At 35.3% G+C, this 24,079-nt stretch overlaps 1 long non-coding RNA gene across 1 annotated transcript in view; it reads left to right on the top strand.

Moving 5' to 3' along the window:
• The window catches only part of LOC141521821 (uncharacterized), a 527,462-nt gene extending 503,593 nt beyond the window's left edge, over window positions 1-23,869 (top strand). Inside the window, exon 3 of the long non-coding RNA XR_012478068.1 lies at window positions 21,452-23,869. This is a non-coding gene — a long non-coding RNA (uncharacterized LOC141521821). The remainder of the gene's footprint in view (window positions 1-21,451) is intronic.
• The last annotated feature ends 210 nt before the right edge of the window (window positions 23,870-24,079 follow it).

Below are 24,079 nucleotides of genomic sequence, written 5' to 3'. Positions count from 1 at the left end.
ATGTTTTAGAGGAGGGAGCACACTCCTCATCAAAAAAACAAAAACAAAAACAAAAACACAATAGTACTAAATTAGAACTAGAAGAAACTTTAGGTTTCAGGGACAATATACTCAAAGGATCATAGAGTTAGAGCTAAAAGGAACCTCAGTGGCCATTTTTTTTTTTGGTGGTTGTGGATATTGGTTTTAAGTCCCCTTTAAAATATCTCCACTATTTTAGGGAAAGGAGAGGGAAGGGAATAAATATTTATTAAACATCAGGTATTGTGCTAAGCACTTTACAAATATTATTTCATTGGATCTTAACAACAACCCTGGGAAGGATGATGATGATGATGATGTTGATTCCCATTTTACAGGTGGGGAAACTGAGGCAAACAAAGTTGAGTGATTTGCCTAGAGACATAGCTTGTAAGTTTCTGAGTCCCAATTTAAAATCAGATGGAAGCATACTTTTTTCTTGTTTGTGTGTGTGTGGGGGGGTGGTTTGCAACATGACTAATATAGGAATATGTTTTCCATGACTTCACATGTATAATTGATACCCTATTACTTGACTTCTCAAGATGTGTAGGAGGGGATGAAGGAGGGAGATAATCTGGAACTCAAATTTTAAAAAAATTGAATGATAAAAAAATTTGTAAATTTGTAAAAAAAATGTAATTGGAAAATATTTTGTGAAATAAAAATATATTCAAAGTGAATGTGGCCTTCCATGGGGGGCACACATGGTGATACCAGCTGTTTCAAAGCAGTTGTCCCTGGTCTTGTGACTCACATTTAGCAGCTGAGCAAAAAGGGACTGCCATTTCATCATTTCAAAGCATAGTCTGATCACCAGCTCACTACCCCCCACCAAGTTTAAGCAGCAAGTATAGCAAAGCTTCAAAAGAAAGAAAAATCCCAGGGATGAGGGAAGCAGAGTCTTTTCCAGGAAGGTATGACTTCCTCCCCTCCTTTCTTTTTTTTTCCTCCCCTTCTTTCTGAGAATGTCTTTACTTCCCAGTAGCCCCACCTGAAGACCACCCACCCTTTCATATCCTCTCTCATGCAGTAGAACTTGATGGAAGGTATCAATAAGGTAACTTCCAGGCCTGAGATCCCTTATTTTCCTTCCCAGAACATTGACTAGTCTAGACCTGAAGAAAGTTTGAAAAAAGAAAAGAAGATAAACCTTTTTTCCTAAATAGCCTTTCATTTTTTCCAATTACATGTAAAGATAGTTTTTAACATTCATTTTTTTGGAGGCTATCAGAATTAAGTGACTCACTTAGGGTCACGCACTTGGTAAATGCCTGAGACAGAATTGAATTAAAGTCCTTTTGACTTCAAGGTCATTACTTTATCCATTGAGTTATCCAACTGTCCCCAAAATTCATTTTTATAAAATTTTGAATTCCAAATTTTTCTCCATCCCTTCCTTCCCTACCTCCCTTCTCTATGACAGCAAGGAATCTGATATAGATTATACAGGTGCAATCACATTAAACCTTTTTTCACATTAATCATGTTGCGAAAAAGAAATCAAACAAAAAGGGAAAAAATAAAAGAAAAAAAATGAAAATAGCATGCATTGATCTGTATTCAGAATCCATGGTTCTTTCTTTGAATATGGCTAGCATTTTCCAGCATGAGTCATGAAATTGTCTCAGATCATTGTATTGCTGAAAAGAGCTAAATCAATATAATTGATCATCTTGCAATGCTACTACCATTGTGTACAATGTTTTTCTGGTTCTGTTCACTTCACTTGACAACAGATTATATAAATATTTCTAGGTTTTTCTGAAATCATCCTGTTCATCATTTTTATAGCGTAATAGTATGCTATTCCATTCTTATACCACAACTTGTTCAGACATTCCCCAATGGATGAGCATCCCTTAAATTTCCAATTCTTTGCCACTACAAAAAAACCTGCTATAATTATTTTTAATATGTGAATCTTTTCCCCTTTTTAATGATCTCTCAAAGGATATGCATAGTTTGCCCTTTGAGCATAATTCCAAATTGTTCTCCAGAATGGTTGGATCTGTTCACAACTCCTCCAACAACAATGTATTAGTGTCCCAGTTTTCCCACATCTTCCTCATCATTTATCTTTTTCCTTTTCTGCTATTTTAGCCAATCTGATGGGTGACAGTTGTTTTAATCAATAGTGATTTAGTGCATTTTTATTTTACAATAGATAGATGAAAACTTCTTGTTCATATCCTTTGACCATTTAGCAGTTGAGACGTGACATAAATTTGACTCCATTCTCTATATATTTGAAAAAATGAAACCTTTTTCAGAAACACTGGCTATGAAAAATTGTCCCCCAGATTTCAGCCTTTCTTCTACTCTTGATACACTTCTATTTGTGCAAAAACGTTTTTAATTTAATGTGATCAGAATTATCCATTTATATTTTAAAATGTTCTGTTTCTCTTGTTTGGTCATAAATTCTTCCTTTCTCCATAGATCTGACAGATAAACTATGTAGAATCACTTTTTATATCTAAATATTGACCTATTTCAATCATAGATTGGTATAAGGTATGAGTTGTATAGGTCTATACCAATTTCTGCCATATTTTCTGCATAATTCTGCTCTAAACAGTAGATTTCTATAGTCAGAGATCACTGTGATCTTGTAAACATAATCTGCTCCACCAATCCATCACTCTATTTCTTAGCCAGTACCAAGTAGTTTTGGTGATTATTGCTTTATAATACAGTTTTAGATTAGGTAGGACTAGGTACCTTCCTGTGCAATTTTTTCCCAATAATTCTCTTGACCTGTTATTTCAGATAAATTTTGTGCTGGTTTTTTGGTATTATAAAATATTATGAATTTTTTTTGGTATTTTGATTGGTATTGCACTAAATAAGTAAATTAATTTAGGTAGAATTGTCATTTTATATTAGTTTGGCCAACCTATGAGCAATTGATATTTTTTCAATTGTTTAAAGGTGGATTTATTTGTGTGAAAAGTGTTTTGTAATCTTATTCAGAGAGTTCCTGGAGTTGTCTTGGCCAAATACTTTATATTGTCTATAGCTATTTTTTGTTAGTTTTTGCAAGGCAATGGGGTTAAGTGAGTTGCCCAAGGCCAAATAGCTATGTAATTATTAAGTGTCTGAGGGTGGATTTGAACTCAGATACTCCTGACTCTAGGGCCAGTGCTCTATACACTGTGCCACTTAGCCACCCCCTCTCTACAGCTATTTAAAGGAATTTATCTTTTTTATCTCTTGCATCTGGGCTTTATTACTAATATATAGAAATGCTGAAGATTTATGTAGTTTTAATTTATAGCTTGCTACTTTGCTAAAGTTGTCCATATATTTCAAGTAATTTTTTAGTTGATTTTCTAGGATTATCTAAGTATGTCATCATATCATCTGCAAAGAGTGATAATTTTGATTTCTTCATTGCTATTCAATTCTTTCAATTTCTTTTTTTCCCCACTCATTGCTAAAGCTAATATTTCTAGTACAATATTGAATAATAGTGGTGATATTGTTTCACTCCTGATATTGATGGAAAGGCTTCTAGATTATTCTCATTACATACAATGTTTGCTGCTGGTTTTAGATAGATACTATTTATTTTAATGAAAGTTCCATTTATTCCTCTGCTCTCTAGGATTTTTAATAGGAATGGATACTATATTTTGTCAAAATCTTTTTCTTTATCCATTGAGATAGTCATATGATTTCTGTTGGTTTTGATATTGATGTGATCAAATATTCCATTAGTTTTACTAATATTAAACCAGCCCTGCAAGCCTGCTATAAATCCCACTTAGTCAAAATATATTATCCTAGTGATAAATTGCTTTAATCTTTTTGCTTATCTTTTATTTAAAACGTTTGCATCAGTATTCATTAGGGAAATTGATTTAAAATTTTCTTTCTCTGTTTTGGCATTTCCTGGTTTAAGTATCACCACCTTACTTGACTCATAAAAGGAATTTTGGTAGGATTGAGAAGGCAAAACTTCTGAGAAAAGTTAAAAAATCCCAAAGATTGGGGGAGGCAAAGGTATTGTCAGGTAGATTTAACAGGGACAGAGGGGCTGGCTCTCTTTTTTCATCTCATCTTCTCCCTCAAAGGCCAATTATGTAGGATTCTGAGAAGAGGGACTTTCCCAGGCTGCCATTTCCCCAGGGGTCTTTCAGAATACAGTTGTCAGCAAGTAACCTCAGTTCATCAAGTTTGATCTTTTGGAGAAAACTTGGATTCAGTCAAGCTTCTTCTTCATCACCAATTCTTTTGGCTACTACTGAACCCCTGCCTTACTATCAGGTCCTATATCTTGGTTTCTTTCTTTTTTTTTTCTCCTTTCTTTTTCTTTTTCTTTTTCTTTTTCTTTTTGTTTCCTTTCCTTTTTGTATACTCTGGTTTTAAATTGTTATTGCTATTGATGTTGAAATCTCTTATTTTTTATCACCCGAATTTCCTTTCCCTCTCCCTTTGAATAAAGTCATAGCTTAAAACAAATAGTAAAAAAAAAGAGAAAAAACAATTCAGCAATCCTTCAACCAAATTTGACATTGTATGACAATTTTACACTCATATTTCCCTATCTTTGAGTAGAAGATATTCTTATCTTCTGAGTCAAACTTCGCCATTAAATTATATATCATTTATTTTTCAATTTTGTTTTGTTTTGTTTTATAATTGCTATTTCTCTCATTCTGGACATAAGATTAAATTTGGAAGAAACTCAGAATCCATCTGGTCCAACCTCCTCATTTTTATAGATGAAAGAGTTGAAGCCAGGGATCTTTAGTGATTTTCCCAACCTGCATGATTCAACTTTTCCTCTTGAGTGCTCTCTTATTTTCAAATCTTTATGACAGTACTGGTTAGCCTCCTACCTGTCTGGCTGCTCCTGCTCAACTTCCTTTGTTGGATCATCATCAATACTGTGTTCCTTAAGTAGCAGTACTCCCCAAGCTTCTATTTTAAGTCCTCCTCTTCTTTCTCCACCCTCTCTCTTTCTTAGTAACCTCTTCAATTCTCGTAGTTTAAACAATGATCTCTATGCAGATGATTCATAGGTAGATGATGATGACAGAGAGAGAGAGAGAGAGAGAGAGAGAGAGAGAGAGAGAGAGAGAGAGAGAGAGAGATTTATATATCCAGACATAGTCTCCTCCCTGAGCTTCATTCCAGTTCATCAATGCCAATTAAATATTTCAAATTAATCACTCTGCTGACATCTCATCCTCATCTGGAAGTGAGATTATTATCTTTCCCCCAAAACTGTTCCCTCTCTTAAAGTCCTTATTTTTGTTGTGAAGTCATCACCATTCTTCCAATTTTCCAGATGTATAACCATGGCATCACCCTTAAGTCTTTTCTTCCTAGTAATAACTTAAATATCAGATTTCCAAGAATGGGGGGGAGAGGAAGAAGTGGTAGAAGTTAAGTAAGGAGGGTAAAGGAGAGAAGAAGATAGGAAAATCATGAGAAACATACTATAACTGAAAACTCAAAGAGATTTGCTCCTTCCCTTCTATATTTCCCCTCCTCCATAAACTTCTTTGACTAACCACCTGGTTTCAGGTGAAAATTTATAATCTTCCTTGAGACCAAAAAGGGCTAGCTCATGAACTTCTCCATGATTCAGTTTCAGGAATTCCTTCCCCTAGCATGCAATTAGAATAGTTATTTTTCTGAAAAAAAAAGAAGTACAGAAAACCTAACCTGGAGAGGCTAAGATGGAAGCAAGCCTTTTTGGGTGGGTTTGAACTCTATTGAATCAGTTTCCTATTCACCTAAGGACATAAAAAAGTCCTGCCCAAAGGGTCTCTAGGACCTTCAATCTCAGAAGATATTCCAAGGCATATATTTTAGAAGTTTGGGGACCCAAGTTTAGCAGAGCTAAGTGCTACATTTCCATTGGCATTTCTCATATATATCTGTATATATATCTGTATATATCTGTATATATATATATATATATATACACATATATATATATATATATATTTATGTTCATATACCATAGCTAAATTAACTCCTGCCAAATGGCTTATCTGTGATTCATGTCATTTCAATATCTGGGAGACAAGCATGAGTCAGGTCAGCATGCTACAGGGAAAGGATTATTGATGGAGTACTTCTGATTCAATAGACCAGTGCCCAAATTATCTACAATTAATCTAAAATTAGCTTCTTAGTTTCAGCTTTCCTCAGCCTCCCTATCTCTCTATTTCTTCTCCACTCTCTTTCCTATCATTTTCCCCTTCTGTCATCTCAAACACTAGAGTTTCAAGACTTCAGCTGCCAGCCTTTCCCTTCTTGACAACTTTCCAAACCCGTACCATAAAGCATCATTTATGAGAAAGCAAACTGAATCAAAACACAAACATATTTTAGATAAATCCCATCTATTTTTATTTCATGAATCTTGCACTGCATTTCTAACTAAATTCAATGCAATGAACAGTATAATTATCACCTCCTTTGGTGCCCCAGAATGAGAGAATTATTATATTGAATGAAGTGATTTTAATGTTCTATTAGTTCCTTCCAATGGAATTCTTACTAGATAGATTTAGTTAGTTATTACCAACCATAATAGAAAAGTAGAAGAGCAAATGCTTAACATTTTCAAGGGTATATCCTATTAGTGAAATCCAACTATTGTACCTTAAAGGCAATGGTGGTGGGCTGAAGGGGGAGACTGCACATATATGTAATACCAAGTTATTCAATTTTCTTTTTTCTCTCTTTCCTCCTATTTTCTTTTTAGTATAACCATTAGAGTGTGAGCTCTTTGAGAACAGGGACTGTCTTTCGACTTTTTTATATTTCCAGAACCTTGTACATTTTTTTCAGTCATTCAGTCCTGTATGACTCACCATCATCTCATAAATTATAGCACACCAGATCTTTCTATCCTCCACTATCTCTCAAAGTCTGTCCAAGTTCATGTTCATTGTTTCCATAAACTATCACCCCATCGGCTTTATCTTCCTTTTGCTTCAATCTTTCCCAACAGCATAGTCTTTTTCCAATAAGTCCCATCTTTTCATTATGTGGCTAAAGCGTTTAAGCTTCAATTTCAATATTTGCCCTTCCAGTGAATGGTCTGAATTGTTTCTTTATATATTCCCTGATTTGACCTTTTTGCTGTCTAAGGGACACTCAAAAGTTTTCTCCAGCACCACAATTTAAAAACAGCAATGCTGCAGTGTTCTTCTTTCTTTATAATCCAACTCTCACAGTCATAAATTGTTACTGATTAAACTATAGCTCTGACTATATGGACCTTTGTCAGCAAGGTGGTGTCTACTTTTTAGTATGCTGTTCATATTTGCCATAGCTTTCCTTCCAAAGAACAAACATCTTTTAATTTCATGGCTTCAGTCATCATCTGACATGATCTTTGAGTCTAGGCATATAAAATCTGACTCTACTTCCAGTTCTTCTCCCTCTTTTTTGCCAGGAAGTAATGGAATCAGTTGCCAAAATCTTAGTTTTGTTGTTTTTTTTCTTTAATTTTGGTTTTTTTTTTTTTGTCTTTATGTTGTTTCAAGTCAGTTTCTGTCCCTTTCTAAACTGTTAGCTTGTACCCTTTACATAACAATGCTGCCAGGTGAGTCCAAAGAATTATGTTCTTAACCCACCATGTTCTCCCTCTGGGATTCTGGGCAAGGGACCTAATTTCTTTAGGCCTGAAATTCTGAAACTGTAAAACAAAGCTCTTTTTGTGGTGGCCCTTCAACTAAGGGGATGCCTATCAATTGTTAAGTGGTCTAACAGACTGTAGAATATGAATGGAACAGAATACTTTTGTCCTAAAAGAAATAAGGCAAAATGGTTTCAAAGAGGCAGGGAAAGACTTGTAGGGATTTGTACAGAATGAAGTGAGCAGAGCAAGAAGAACAATTTGTACTATAATAGCGACATTACAAAAACAATTTGGAAGGATGATCAGCCATGATTCCAGAGAACTGATAAATAAGAACCTTGTGTGAAAGATAATTACCATTTTACAGCTGGGGAAACTGAGGTTCAGGTATGTTAATCCACTTCATGTCCTAAAGATAATGGACTAATATACAAAATAAGGAAAGCATTTTTGGATGGCACCAATATGCAAATGTTTTGCTTAACTGTGCTTATGTATTTTTTTCTTTCGCACTTTTTTTTCTTTCTTTTCTTTTTTCTTTCCTTTCTGTTTTTCTCTCTTTCACTCTCACTTGCTCTTTTTCTTCTTCCTCCTTTCTCCTCCCCTTCTCTCTTTCTTTTCCCCCTATTTACTTTAGAAGAGCTAGGAGTGATAAAAAAATGAATAAATGCTCGATAATAAAAATTATATATATATATGATGTGCATAATTATATATTATATGATAATATAATATATAATAATGTGTGTGTTTGATGTGTGTATACATTTATACATACTTAGACACACACAAACATATATATATATATGTATATATATATATGCATATATATCCCTTAAAGATGACCAAGGACTTTGAATTTCATGATTCAGTCCTTCTAGTTATAAAATCATATGATTTCCTCCTCCTCTGTCCTGCTCCATATACTGCCCTAGTCCATACTTTGACTGTCCAAAAGCCATACTTCCCCTACTCAAACTGCAACTTCCCTCTTCTTGTGAAGCTATCTTAGCTAGGCATAGATCTGATAATCTGCTTAAAGTAATTAACTTAAGGTGCAAATGAGACTTATCCTGAGAGGGAGAGTGAGTTTCATTTTTAAAAAGAATCTTCTTAAACCAAATTAATATCTAATTACTGTCCTAATATTTTTAAAGTCTTCAATTTTACACATTGATTTCCTCACCTTGTGTGAAAGGTAATTATGATTTTGCAGATAGGGAAACTGAGGTTCAGGAAAGTTAATTTGCTCTGGGTCACATAACTAGGAACTAGAACTTTCTTTTTTTTTTTTGGACCTAGAACTTTCAACTCAGATATTCTGACTCCAAATTGAGTATTTTTTCCACTCTGACATACTACCTATAAATACGTATAAATAGGCTTTGTGGAGGAAGATATTTTTGAGTCTATGTTCCTTGCCCAGTTCCCTGCCCAGGAAAGTCCCTGATTACCAGGGAGTAAAATACATAGAATTAGCATTGCAGTCTCCTTCCATCCTTAACTTCATCTTTGTGAGCAGACTTCCTGGTGATCCACAAGAACAAAGATCTCTCCTTAAGGGGAGATATAAGTGGTTGGTGAAGTTGGACTGTACATGTTCAGAACTATAAATTGTGGATCTGAAAGGGCAATGAATCTCCTATTTAGGCTTTTGTGATCTGAATTCAAAGACCAGTCTTCCAGATGCCATCCTTACATCTGAGGATGGATTGAATATTCTCTCACTGCAGGAGAAAAGAGACATTCCTGGAAGAATTTTGGGGTTGAGGGATAATGATTTCAAAGGCAGTTATCCAGACATGATTAGTTATTTTCTGATTGGACTTGGGTAGTTCATAAGATCTTAGTTTTAGGGTTTAAAGGGAAAGAAGTATGAATAAGGATCACATTTAATAAATGTTTGTTGATTGACAAATTTAACAAGGTAATAACAAAAGTTCTCCTGCAAATTTTTTTCTTCTATTCATTACAATGTTTTATTAAATGGTCTTTTAGGAATATCTATCACCAGTTAGTAATCTACCATAATACACTTCCAGAAAATTTCCCTTGAAACAAATATGTCTAGTCCAGCAAATGAACAGCATTGATCACATTTAAGAATACAGATAGATCCATTCATGTATTTCTAGTGTATTTCTCTGTCAAAAGAGAGAAGGTAGGTTTTATTGCTTGAAATCATTTTTGTTTATTGATCTTTTCCCCTATTTCCTCCCTATTCCCCAAAGAATAACCCAGAATAACTCAGCTATTTGGGTTACAAGTAGGGGTATCCCCACACCTGATGGTATTTGATAGGAAACTGAAGTGAGAGCTGAGATATGAAGTTTGAAACATTAGAAGAGGGTGAGAGGTTGTTGGGGTTTTTTAACTGTCCTGGATAATTTTGAAGAGACTTGCCGGCTACTCCAGACCTTAAATTAATAGCTCTCAGTTCCTGACAAGGCTCAACTTAGGTATTCCATCCTAAGCAGAGTAATAGGAGATGAGGATTTGATCATCCTCTATTAAAGCACAGGTTTATATTAAGCAGTATCTCAGATATCTTTGTCTCTTTCTCTGAACCTCCATGTCTCTGTCTCTGTCTTTAACTCTTTTCTCATTTTGTCTCTCACTCTCTACCGCTGTCTGTCTGTGATTGCCTATCTGTCAGTCTTTTTATCTCTCTCTCTCTCTCTCTCTCTCTCTCTCTCTCTCTCTCTTTCTCTAGGACTCTCTCTCTCTAGGTCTCTCTCTCTAGGTCTCTCTCTCTCTCTCTCTCTCTCTCTCTCTCTCTCTCTCTCTCTCTCTCTTTCTCTCTCTCCTTTCCTGTTCACTTTCTCCTTTTTATCCTCTCTCAATCTCAATTCATTTTTCTATTTTTCTCATTCTATCTTATGTCTGTCTCTGTCTACTTCTGTTTTTTTCTATCTCTTTAGATAGATAGATATAAAGATAGATACTTACACAGTCATATAGACACAGCAATCAGAAAATGATTTTCCTTTCTTGAAACATTCATAATGAATTATTTTTTATAAACTTATCATTCCATCTTTTTTCTTAGAGTAATGTATGTTTACATACTCATTGTATTTATGTACTAGATGGTAAGCAACTTTGGAACTTCACAAGACCGGCTTCTTCCATGTATTAGCTGCTCACCTGACAGTAGGTGAAGTAGTTTCTGATGCCTCATGCAACTCTCCAAGATTAAATGAATTGCAGATCAGTAGAGGGAATTTCCATACTGGGAGGTCACCACAGTAATGAATCACAGCTTCCTCTCTTCCAAGCCCCTCCCATATTTTCATATCTTCCCTCAGTAGATGATATGCTCCTTGAAATCAGGGACTGCATCTTATTTAATTTCCCCCTTTTTAGAATATTTGATATAAATGCCTAACATACAGTAAGGGGTTCACAAAATTTTTGACATTTCAATAGCTTCTTACCTACAAGGAAAGGGTTAAGTAGGAATGAGATGGTGAAGAATAGTTCAGTTCTATTACCCTGGTGGTATTAAAAATAAGATATTCCCTCTTGCCAAAGTCCCACTCAGAGTAAACCAGCAGCCTCTGCCTCTCCCTTCTCTAAAGAAGCAGTGAGTCAAATTGCTATTTAAAGGGAGACAGAGCCTGAGGTTATACATTTTCTCTTGGCTCAGACAACCTGGACTAATTCTGTCTCATCCTTTGTGGTTGGGTCATCTTGATGAAACTGAATTAGTGGGAGAAAACAAAAAAAAAGGAGAAAGATCCTTATTTTCCTCAGTGCTAATTTCTACCGTGTTAAATATGGCTATCCTCACCAATGATCATGGAGTCTGGTGTCTATGATTAGCCATTTAACTGTGTGGTAATTGTGAGCTAAATAGAGCAAAGTGTTTACACCAAACCCCTCAGTTAGAAGAGGAAGGCTTTCTCCAATTACCTTCTATGAAAGTGACATGAATAAAAATTTACATCAGAGAAGAGCCCTTCAAGAAAATGATACATAGATGATTGGGAATTCTCTCCATTGCCTATGGACTAGCTCCACCATGGTAATGGCAATGTAATTGTAGTGATAGTCCGTAATATTTTATATCCTACCATTATTTACCCAAACCATATGGTACATCACTTTGTTCTTTATTAAATCTAACGATGTCTGTTTCTGACCATTATAAATTTCATCTTGACAAGCCTGTGACAGGGCAGGATGATGACTGATGATCTCCCAGAACATAGGCAGGCCTGGGATCATTAAAGATAGGGACTTGGCAGTATAGAAATCATAGAAAGGTTGGCTTGCCCTCTGGACATTCTGGCCTCCATCCAGAGTAGTATCATTCTGTGCTATGATAGATCCTTGTCTAAAATGTCTGCATTTTGCGCTCACCCCACACATCATAGTTCAGTGGCTAGAGCCCCAGGTTTGGTGTCAAATTTGACCTCAGATAACTTACTAGATGGCTAACCACCTAACTGCTGTCCACCTCAGTTTTCTAACCTGTAAAATAAGGTTAATAATAATTCTTGCCTTCCAAAGTTGTTGTGAGGATCAAATTTAATATTTTAATATGTGTATTCATATATATATATATGTATCTATATATGCATCATGTATATATGTGTATACATATATGGTATTAAGGAAATAGTCTGGCAGTGATATTAAGGATGCTTTGAAGATGCAAAGAGATTAGAGACAGGGATACCAGTTATGGCAGGGAGGAAGGGAATAAGTATCTATATAATACTATGTTAAATGCATTTATAAAATTATAAATTCATACATATATAATACTATAAAATTTTACATATGTTTTTGTATGTGTGTATATGTACTATATATGTGTGTGTATATTTATATAACTTTTGTTGTTATTGTTCTAGGATCAGGCAAGAAAAAGATTTGTGCCCTTGAACCAACCAGGTAATTTACAGGAAAAATTCCCCAACTCAGGAATGCTTCTTAAGCCCTTGGGTCTGGAATATTGCATAAAAAAATCTTTAAAACACTCCCTTCCAGGGTCTTCTTCCTTATTTAGAATAAAACAAAGCTGAACAAAGTTATGCCTGAGGAAAGTTAACTTCTTGCACACAGAATTTTCCTATCTCCTGTTTGGCAAGAGGAAGAAGGGGCTTATAAGAAATGCCAAACTTGGAAAGGCAGTATTTATTTTTGCAAAGAAGCTGATGCAATGTTATTACCTTAATTTTTATTCTGCTGCCTTAAAACTTAGTTCACTACCTCTGCCTGTAATCATCGAGGACATGCCCAACTGGGGCAGCTGATAGCTCTGTGAATTAGGAAGACCCAAATTCAAATGTGACCTAACTGTGTGACCCTGGAGAAGTCATTTAGTTTACCTGACATGAGGAAAAACTTAGATAATTTTTGTAAAAGTGTCTTGCTATATAAATGTTTAGTCCCTTCCTGCCTCCTCTAAGTGGTCTTCCTGACTCTAATCTCTTTGCACCTCCAATACCTCCTTAACACCACTGCCACACTATTTCTTTGTTGCTATATCACCATGATACTCCCTGTTCAAAAAACTTCAGTAACTATTCATTGACTCATTGCCTACTGAATAAAGTACAAAAGTATTACTTTGGCATCATTCTTCATAGTCTAATTCTCTATAGAAGTTTGCTGGTAAATCTTTAACAACCAGTTTCATGCATTTTGTGCCCAATACTTTTAATTATTTAAGGGCTATGCCCAATAATTTTAAGTTTAATTAGTATATCAACATTTTTCTCCATTAGTTTCTTAAATCTAGACTATCAAAAAGACAATAAATCAAATTCTGATTTGTAGCTCTTGCAAATTCCTGAAGAAACAAGAGGAGACAGACAAGAATGTAAGCATTTGCTTTTCAACCTTAATTCATATCCTTCATTTTTCCCATTCCACATTTCAGGTATTACTCATTGTTCCATGCCCCATCCTTCATATTTCTCACATCTACATATTTACCCACATTAAACTCCGTTCCTGAAATGAACTCCCCCCACCCCACTACACACTTTTTTTTTTACCTGTTGAAATCTTTTCCATCTTTCAAGGCTCATTTGAAGTGCCATCTCATCCTCCTCTTGCTGGCTAGAAATGATTCCTTCCTCATCTATCTCTTGCTACTCTGTTTAAAGTAGATTGGTAGATATATTCTAAATTTTGTGGTTGTTATTTTTGTATAGGTCTTGTCCCTATACATTAGATTTTATTCTGTTTGAGAATAAGAATTATATTATTTTCTATCTTTATATATTCCGTACTAGCACAATACATCAGCAAAACTTACTCATAATAACTAATTAATATATGAAAATATACTAGACTTGAATAGATTAGAATGGCATGGAACAGAAACAAAATTGTTGTTAAGTCAGTTGGTTGTGTCTGACTATTTGTGATCCCATTTGAGGTTTTCTTGGCAAAGATACTAGAGTAGTTTGCAATTTCCTTTTCCAATTCATTTTTCATATGAGGAAATTAGTGACTGGACCAGGGACACACAGCTAGTAAATGTCTGAGACTGGGTTTGAACTCAGGCTCTCCTGATTCAATGGTTAGCATTCTTTCCACTTTACTACCTAGTTGCCTTATAGAATAAATGGTAGAATTTAATATTCTCAATTTTTACTCCTTGCTGGGGGGCAATGGACAGAAATACTTTTGCTTTACTCTGATACTCCAATTCCATTTTCTCCTGTTGAGATCCTCTGATCCCAGAGTAAAATTGCTGTTCTCAAACTAATGATCTATCACATGACTCCCAAGTTAAAAATTTCTACATGTGCCTCTCAGGAATAATGTGTATGATCCAAAGACACAAATACCCAAAGTAAAAATGATTTGTTTATAAATCCATTTTCCCTGGTTTTATTAAGTTTCCACTTGTGTACATTTGAAGATGAATCATTTTACAGGTTTATGCACCCTGCCTCTCCACTCAATGGAGGAAAAGTTTCTAAAAAACTTAGAATGGAAAAACAGAATGGTAGCCATGGGAGAAGTGGGCTGGTCATTTTTTCCTCATTCTTTACTGTTACATCAGAATGAATTTAGTTCAGCATATACCTTAAGTACATACAGTAAAAACCTCCTCAAACATAAAAAAGAAATAATGTATATGTTATATGCCATGTAAAGTAAGGGATGATGACTAAACTATCAGAAATGAAGGTGAGCTTGGAGACCTGCAAAGTGGTTGGTGTTTAAGGCTACAGTCTAAGAGAAAAAAATTTTGGAGGGTGAAAGACTGAATAAGAGAGATAGAGTGAGAGCAATGGAAGGAGGAAAAGTGGTGGAAGAGGAGGAAAAGGAGGAGGAGGAGAAGAACAAGAAGAAGAATGAAAAGGAGAAAGAGAAGGAAAAGAAGAAGGAAAAGAGGAGGAAGAAGATGATAATAAAGGAAGGGGGGGAGAGAAGAAGGAAATAGGAATAGAGATGAGAGAAATAAAGAGAGAAAGACAAAAAGAGGAGAGAGCAGATTGAGACACAAGAGGGAGAAGACAAGAACAATGACAGGTAAGAGTAGGAAGTGATGGGATGAGCTGAGGTAAGAAAAGGATAGTGAAAGACTGAGACCACAATTCAGACCTAAACAGGCTCCATCACTCACAATGCTCCAACAAAGATACGAGAGCAGGAATTTGCCAAACACACCATCTCTTCTTTAAAGGAGCAAATCAATAAGACTTTGGGATATGGAATTAGAGGCTATCAAAATCCAGAAAACAAAGTTCTATAGGTAGCAACATTCCTTATTTATTCTTCCTGATCCCAAAGAGTAGAACTATAGCAGTGTTGTGAAATTCTAGATTGTGCTCTTAAGCACAGAAGGAAGAAAATCCTTTACATTCCAAAATCCTGTGGATTTTCTCAGATTGGTTTATCAGATTAGCATTTCAGCTATGATCTAGAAAACTGGAAATCAAATATTTATGATTAATTGTGATAACACCATGGGTAGAATGCCAGGGCTAGAGTCAGGAAGACCTGAATTCAAATGTAGTCACAGACACTTCCTAGCTGTGTGACCCTGGGAAAGTCACTTAACCCTGTTTGCCTCAAGTTTCCTCATCTATCAAATGAGCCAGAGAAATAAATGGCAATTTGTTTTATATCTCTTCCATGAAAGTTTCAAAAGGGGTCAAGCATGACTAAAATAACAAAACAACAGCAAAATTATAAAAATTGCCTTGATATATGAAAGAAAATTCTGTATATCAATCTATCACAAACATATTAAGCACCTAGTATATTAGATGATAAACACTGTCCTAGGTACTGAAGGATACAAATACAAAGAATGTAACAATATATTTTCAAGGAGATTACATTCTGATGGGGAAAACAACAAGCATATATCTAAGTATATTTATAATGTAAGTAAATGCAAAGAAGTAAAAAACAAGGTAGTCAAAGAGGGAAAGGATTTGCATTTGGGAGGAGGGCAGGGATCAGAAAAAGTTTCACATGCAAGATTGTATTTATTTTGCACCTTAAAGAAAGACAGATTCTCTGAGGCAGAAGTTTGGAGGGAATGGGAAAGATGACCCATTTTGAGACATGGAGCTAGAAATAGACTGTTGTTTTTGAGGAGCAGAGAGAGGACTCATTTGTTTGGATTACAGAGTATAGGATGGGGAGTAAAATATGATGGGATTAATATTAAAGTATAGCAATATACATAGATACTTCAGCACCTTTGATAATATTAACATATTAATTCATGCAAAAAGTAGAAAGGTTTGTGCTGTCACAAGCAAAATAAGGAAACTATGAATTAGTTAAAAAAGAAAACTAGAAAAACTAGGATGCCACATATACATTTCATTATCATGTTTCTAGCTAAAAGCATAAGGTTCATGATTAATTATGTTTACTTGTAGAAGTCTCTTATTTTCTTGGTGTTTTAAAGGCTAAAATTGGGGGAAGGGGATAGATTATGAAAGTAATTGCTCCTATCTACTCCCACTCTCCTCAAACTTCATTAATCTTTAAGTTTCTCACCATTTTCCTCTTGTTTACCAAAAAGACAATGTGATCTCAGGCAAGTCATTTAACTTCTATAAAATGAAAGTGTTGTGACATCCCACCAAAGATCCTTTCCATTTCTATGATTCTATGACTCATACAGAATTATACAGCAAACTGACCCCACAATAATAGGAATCCAGATATCTTCATATTTACCTCCTTTTTTCAGCAAGTTTTTGGCTCTGGGCAAAATAAACTGCTTTTAGAAACAATCCCCCCATCCTCACCCCCTGGTTTCATAAATATAAAAGAGGAAGGAGAAACAAAATGTGTATGTAAAAATGGTCTTTCCATTCTCAAAGCAAGTCTTTCCTTTCAAATTCCAAGTCAATCAAGATTTGATGAATAAAGGTATTTCAAAATACATTTGCCCTTTGTATTAAAAAATAATAAGATCATTACATTACATTTTCTTAAAAGATTAAAAGTAGAGGGACTGCTAATCTCACTTTAGGTGACAGATTAAAAGGGGTAGCCTATAAAGCTTCAATTGGATAAGGGTAGAATCAGAGATGAATGACTTATTTTCTTAATTCCCTTTATTTCAACCAATAACATATAGTCCTTTGTTCTTTTAACATAACCCTTTGTCTTCTTTAGCAAAGTCAAAGTACTTACTCTTTAGAGAGGCCTCTGCTGGAACCACAGAACTTCTAAAATAGAAAGGAGAGTAGAGGGGTGTTAGTTGGAGCAGATATTTGTCATATTGTTTATTTCAAAAGCTACATGGGAATGGGAGACAAGTGTGACTATACTTTTCATCTTACAATCTCCTTAGCGAAGATCAGAAGGCATGTGATAATGACGTTTCCTTCCAAAGCAGAGACCCAACAAAAAGAGGATAAATTGGATATAATTTAAAACATACTCTTTGCTATTTTTAAATAAGTAAAAAAGATTTTCACATACTCCCATGTCTTCCTTTTTTTCTTCCACAATTTTTGCAGTTCACTGTATTTTGAATGCTAATTTTGTTTGAATCTAGACTAATAATATATATATATATATATATATATATATATATATATATATACAAAACATGGCTTCTATCCCTAAAGTAAAGTATATTCCAGAAGAAATTATCAATGTCTTTGCATATATAGGAAAGGTACAATAGTCAAAAGTATTCTAACCTTTCCATTGAATTCAATCCTTGTTGGTTAAATACAGATTACAAACCAAAGCAAAACACTGAAGTGAAATCTATTCTTTCACTTCAGAAAGAGTAAACATTTCTAGACCTAAAGGAAGTATGTGACATCCTGGAAAAACAAGCCCAATGCCAAGAGTTAAAATGAACAGCTGAAACCTACCTTATTGTTATGGGTATTGTTTTAAATTAAGCCTATGTATCCAGGATTGGAAGGCACATGAATTTAAAATAATCATTCCTGGATTAGCATTTGTTTAAAAGGAAAATCTATAAATAAATTTTGTATCATAATTGGAAAGGTGAAAATGAAGTAACTGTTGTACCAGGAGAAATCAGGAGATGGGGATTCGAGTCCTGATCCTTCCATTAACTAGCTGTGTGACATTATATATCTCTGAGTCTCAGTTTCCTCATCTCTAAAGGAAAGTAGTCAGAACATATCATCAGATTATAGATTTACAAAGGAAAGGGACCTTAGAAGTCATCTGGTTCAAATCCTTCATTTTATAATGGCCAACTTCATCTTCCACATGGCTATTATGATCTCTAAGTGGTGGCAGCTAGGTTGGGCAGTATATAGAGCACTGGCCTTGGAGTCAGGAAGACAGAAGTTTGAATCCAGTCACTTGACTGTTACTAGCTGTGTGACTTTGGGCAAGTCACCTAACACTGATTGCCTCACATCCAAGGCCATCTCCAGTAGTCCTGATTTCTATCTAGCACTGAACGCAGATGACTCCAGAGGAGAAAGTGAAGCTGGTGACTTAGCACAGCACCTCCTCACTCAAATCCAATTCATGTGCTTGACATGGCATCAGCCCACTAATGTCATGGTCTTCTTTGAAAAATGAAGGACAAAAGGGCAGCTAGGTGGCACAGTGAATAGAGCACTGGCTCTGGAGTCAAGAAGACCTGAGTTCAAATTCAGCCTCAGACACTTAAAAATTTCCTAGCTGTGTGACCTTGGGCAAGTCACTTAATCCCACTGACTTGCAAAAACCAAAAAAGAAAAAAAAAAGAAAATTATTATGCTCTCTAAATAGCCTTGAGTTTCTGAAATGGTGTTTAACCTTCTTTTCAGGTCTTTGAAATTCTGATATGTGAGAAACCCATATACATTTTAATAGCACTTACAATTAGCCATATCAATTTGATAAAGCAACATTTGTTTTCCATAATCTGAAGCAGAAAATTTCAGGCTAGAGTACATGTATTAAAAAGGAACACTGATAGCAAAGGGTAATATTGCAGGTTAGTTTTATAAAACCTATAGATTCTATTAATTCTGAGGATAAAAAAGAAGAGAGTGAAGTTCGATGAATTGATTATTGAGAGAATAGACAAATAAGAAATTTCTTTGATCTTTAGAAAGGGGGGATGAAAAAATATAGTGGAGAAGAGACTCTCTAGGTGACAAAGTAATACAACTTGGATGTTTATCTGTGCCTATTTCATGTCTTTTTACCTTTGGATTATTATTTCTTTATGGATCTTGTATGATGATGATCTAAAGAAAAAAGAAAATGAGAAATTTAAAAAAACAATCACTGGAAGCCCAAGGAATAGACAAACAGCTTATTTTGTTAAGATAGGGGTACAGTATAAGAGCTATATATGTAGACCTTTGAGATTCAGACTTCTTGTTCATCTTTAGGTAACTGACTGCCACTCAGTTATTTAGGAACAAGTGATCACTGATACTGGATTAGAATCACTATAGCCAAAACTGTGGACAGTAGCAGCGTCATGCCCCAGAAATTGCATTCCATTCCATTGTGCTTTAGGAATTCCCCTGTTGCATTCAGAAAATTGAGAAGGTACCCCCTAGCAATTTAAGAAAAAGTCTAGAGGCTCCATGCAGGAGCATTTTTCTTCCTTTTTTATGTTTAATATACTCTGTGTCCACAATATGTATATTTTAGTCCCTTGAATTTTGGGGGTGTATAACCATAAGTTTTCATATATTTAATATTTTGAGCACTATCCATAAGTGGAATCATCAGTTACTGCAAATGGAAGAGTTTTGAATACTGTGGATAGGTTCATTTATCTTGGCAGTGTACTTTCCAGAGATGTACACTTTGATAATGAGATTGATGAATGCGTTGCCAGAGCTAGTTTAGAGTTTGGAGGCTCTAAAGGAAAGTGTGGGGGAGTAGAGGTATTAGACTGACTACCAAACTAACAGTCTACAGAAATGTTGTTTTGGCTTCATATTTGTATACTTGTGAAACCTGGACAGTCTACCAGTACCTTCCATTTGAATTATCTTAAGAAACTTCTGAAGATAACATGGCCTCTGAGGTTCTTTCACAAACTAATCTGCCAAGCATTCAAATTCTAATATAGAGAGCACAATTCCTATAGGCAGGCCACAATGTTTGAATGCCAAATGTAGTATTGCTTAAAAGACTAATTTATGGAGAACTTACACAAGGCAAACCCTCACGTGGTGGTCAGAAGAAGTCATACAAGGACAAGCTCAAGGTCTTTCTGAAGAACTTAGGAAATGATTGCATGGGAGACACTGCCTTAGGACTATGCCATGTCCTCTTCAAAGAAGGTGCTGTGCTCTAGGAGTAAAGCAGATTTGAATCAGGTCAAAAGAAACGTGAGATAAGCGAATTTAGTGTATCCATCCTACATATTCACATTGACTATTGTGTCCATTCTATGGTAGAGCATTTGTTGCTTGAATTGTTCTGATCAGTCACAGCTGGACACACTGTAACTTGACTCTAACACAAGGATATATTTTGATCCTCTTCAATAATGGACGAGAATAGGGGCAGCTAGGTGGCGTAGTGGATAAAGCACTGGCCTTGGAGTCAGGAGTACCTGGGTTCAAATCCGATCTCAGACACTTAAAAATTACCTAGCTGTGTGGCCTTGGGCAAGCCACTTAACCCCATTTGCCTTGCAAAAAAAACTTAAAAAAAATAATGGACAAGAGTCACCAAGCATTTAAGTTCACGAATATTACATAGTCATATGTAATAATAATACACATAATTCACAAAGCACTTCAAATACATTAGCTCACTTGAGTCATTGACTCTGTGAGGTTGCATTATTTTGTCCCTTTTAGAGCTTTGAGTAACTTGTCTAAGGGCATACAACTAATATTCATCTCAAGTAAGATCCGAACCCAGTTCTTTCTCATTCTATATACTCTGACCACTAAACGACATTGCTTCTTCCTACCTAAGGGAGATAAGGTCTGTTTAATATTTTCTTATCCTTCCAAGGTAACAGTTTTCAGTTCAATCTATTAGAGAAGTTTTTCATTTCTGGAGAATATATACCTCTAATTTAATGGAAGAAATAAATGGGAAAATATTATTCATGTTATAGAAATTTGTTCTGAGAGCAAATTCGGTGAAGCACATCTAGTCCATAAATCAAGGGATGCTTGCAATAGAGTTTTTAAATTAATTTATATAACATCAATAATAAAGGCAACTTACATATATATCTGGATATATAAGTTGCCTTTATTATTGATGTTATATAAATTAATTTAAAAACTATAGCTGTGTATGTTCTTTATGAATACAATATGTTTCTATATGTGTGTATATAAGTATAAGACAAAATAATAAGAAGTTAACCTATTTTCTTTGTTCTTTCCTTTCTTCTTCCCATAGATTTTTTACTGGACAAACCCCAGGGTCCTCCAAGGTAAGACTTATTTTTACTATTTTTCAGTTGGATAATGAAGTGGCTATGCTCTTAAGATTTTAATTATACCTATAGTATAAATGGTATAGGCAGTTCTTGGGAGAAAAACCCTTCGGCAGGGAAGATCTGCAATTTATTGTCACAGAAAAAGATCCGAAACACTTATATGAGTGACTTACTCAAGGTCACACAACCTGTATGTATCGAAGAAAGGACTTAAACTCAGTCTTCCTGATTCAGAGGTCTACTCTCCAGTGTTATACTTCTTCACAGCTGCTATACTTTTTGCCTGTTTTTCCCTATTGCAACCTTTCAGTGAACCCCACATACATTAGTGTGACCTTTGGAAGATGTTCAGAGTTAGGAGTTTTGTCTGTGGTATTTGTCAAGTGAGAAGTCAGACAAATAAAGCCGGAATGAGTCCAGGAGGTCCTGAGAGAGAAAGGAGACAGTGTTTTTGTCTTTGGATTTCTAGCCTGATTAGCCCTTTTATGAGGCAGAAGACCACTTGTCTCTGAAACTGGATCACATGAGACACATCCTTTGTGAGTCTCTATGGCAGGGCACTACATCGTCCTTCAGGCCTTTTCTGGGAAGGGAGGAAAGAAAAAAAGTGGTTTACATCCTCCTCCCACCCCATCTTCCCCCCTTTCCAGCATCAGGGGCTCCAATACAAATGAGATGAAGATTTTACAAAGGTCTTCCCACCACCTGGGTCCAACAGAACTCAATTAACCAAGTTGCTCAACTTTCCAATATTATCAGTCAAAAATAGTGATTAAGGGAGCCCTAATCTCATTAAGAAAGACAATAGGAACACTCTCCTATCTTGTTAGGAAATGAGGTTTCATTTGATGGGCAGCATCTGCTTTGAAAATACAGGAAGAGGTTTTTTTTTCCTTTTTCTTTTCTTTTTATTTTTGGACAAAGTTGTAAGCACTTGAACTTCCTATGCCTGGATCAAAACCCCATAAAAAGGGTACTCACCCCCCCCTTCCCAATACTTCTTTGTTAGATTCAGGACTGAATGCACAAATTCTATACTAAAGAAGTACCATAAATAGTTACTTCCTCCCCTCAAAATACAAATAACTGACAACTGAGGAATGGGGGTGGTGGGGGAGAAAAAGGGATAGGAAACTTCCAAGCAGACCCTGGATGCCCCCAAATAGACCATTGGGATGACAATCCTTACTGCCAGGAGAGGGAGATGAGAAGGGATAGGAAATTTCTAGGCCGGCTTTGGATGGTCCCTTATACCCAATTGTGGTTACAATCTTTGCTGGGCATAGGGAGGAAGTAAGTCAGTGTTTAGAGCAGAGGTTCTAAACTTTAATGGTCCCTTGGATACATTTCAGGGAATCTATTGAGTTTGGGGGAAAGCTATCTTTTTTCCCCAACAACCTCTAACTGAAATTGAGCTTTTTATAATTAAAAAATGTGTATCCTAAGAAGTCCAAAGGCTTTACCTGACTGTCAAAAGGATCCATGATTTTAAAAAATTAATATCTCCTGAATTAGAGAATGATTATGCCTATGACAATTTTACCATCTTTTTTTTAATCAATTCAAAGCAAATTCCAATCTGCTATTATATACTGTTGCTTAAGCCATTTGCAATAAGGAACTTCAGAACCTCAGAAAACTTGAATCAGATTCTTTCCATTATGTGTATTTTTTTTCTACTAAGAATAACTTTTTGAATGCAGTTTTTCTACTGATACATAATGATCAATACAGATAATAATAATAGCTGACATTTATATTGTGCTTTAGCGATTTCCAAGTGTTCTATGTACATTAACTCATTCAAACATCATGAAGACACAGTAAGTAGACAATAGGGTTACTCATATTCATGTTTTGCAGATAAAGATATTGGAATTCAAAGAGGTTCAGTGATTTGTCCACAATCATAGAGATCAAGGTAGAATTTGAACCAAGCTCTTCCTGACTCAGAGGCTAGCTCCCTAATCTCTATTATTGCCAACTCTCTGATTACTATTTCTCTATCAGATTAGCACTGTTTGATTGATGGGCAGTTTGGTACAATGGAAAGAACGTTGGGTATAAAATCAGAAGACTTGAGTTCAGATGTGCACCCTAATCCTATATTACTTGTATAATCTTGGACAAGTCACCTAATGTCTCATGATCTCAGTTCCTTCTTCTTTTGGACTAGGTGACCTCCAAGATCCCTTCTTGCCATGATCCTTTGATTAAATAAATAAATAAATTTCCCTGCACAGTCATTATCTTGCTAAACATATAGTTCTGCAAATTAATGCCTTTGGATCATAAAAGCTGCTTCAGATGAACAATTCTTTCTGCTCATGACACTTTTTTAATTCTATAAATTGCAAACATGATTTGTATAGCAAATACTGAGCTCTCCTAAACCTGATTGTAATTGGAAGAGTCTTCCAGTATGTATTCCACAAGTCTGGCTCATGTGGAAGATGGAAACATAATTACATTACAGACAATCTCATCTGTGGTAATTACTGTTGTCTCCATCAATCCAATTAACCAGGATAACTAACTCTGCTAAGCCACAGTTACAAAACTTCCTAGTTAAATCCAGGCTGCTTTCT

This window comes from Macrotis lagotis, chromosome 4, assembly GCF_037893015.1.
Source record: "Macrotis lagotis isolate mMagLag1 chromosome 4, bilby.v1.9.chrom.fasta, whole genome shotgun sequence".
Lineage (NCBI taxonomy): Eukaryota > Metazoa > Chordata > Mammalia > Peramelemorphia > Peramelidae > Macrotis > Macrotis lagotis.
This window is presented reverse-complemented; position numbering and strand designations above follow the sequence as displayed.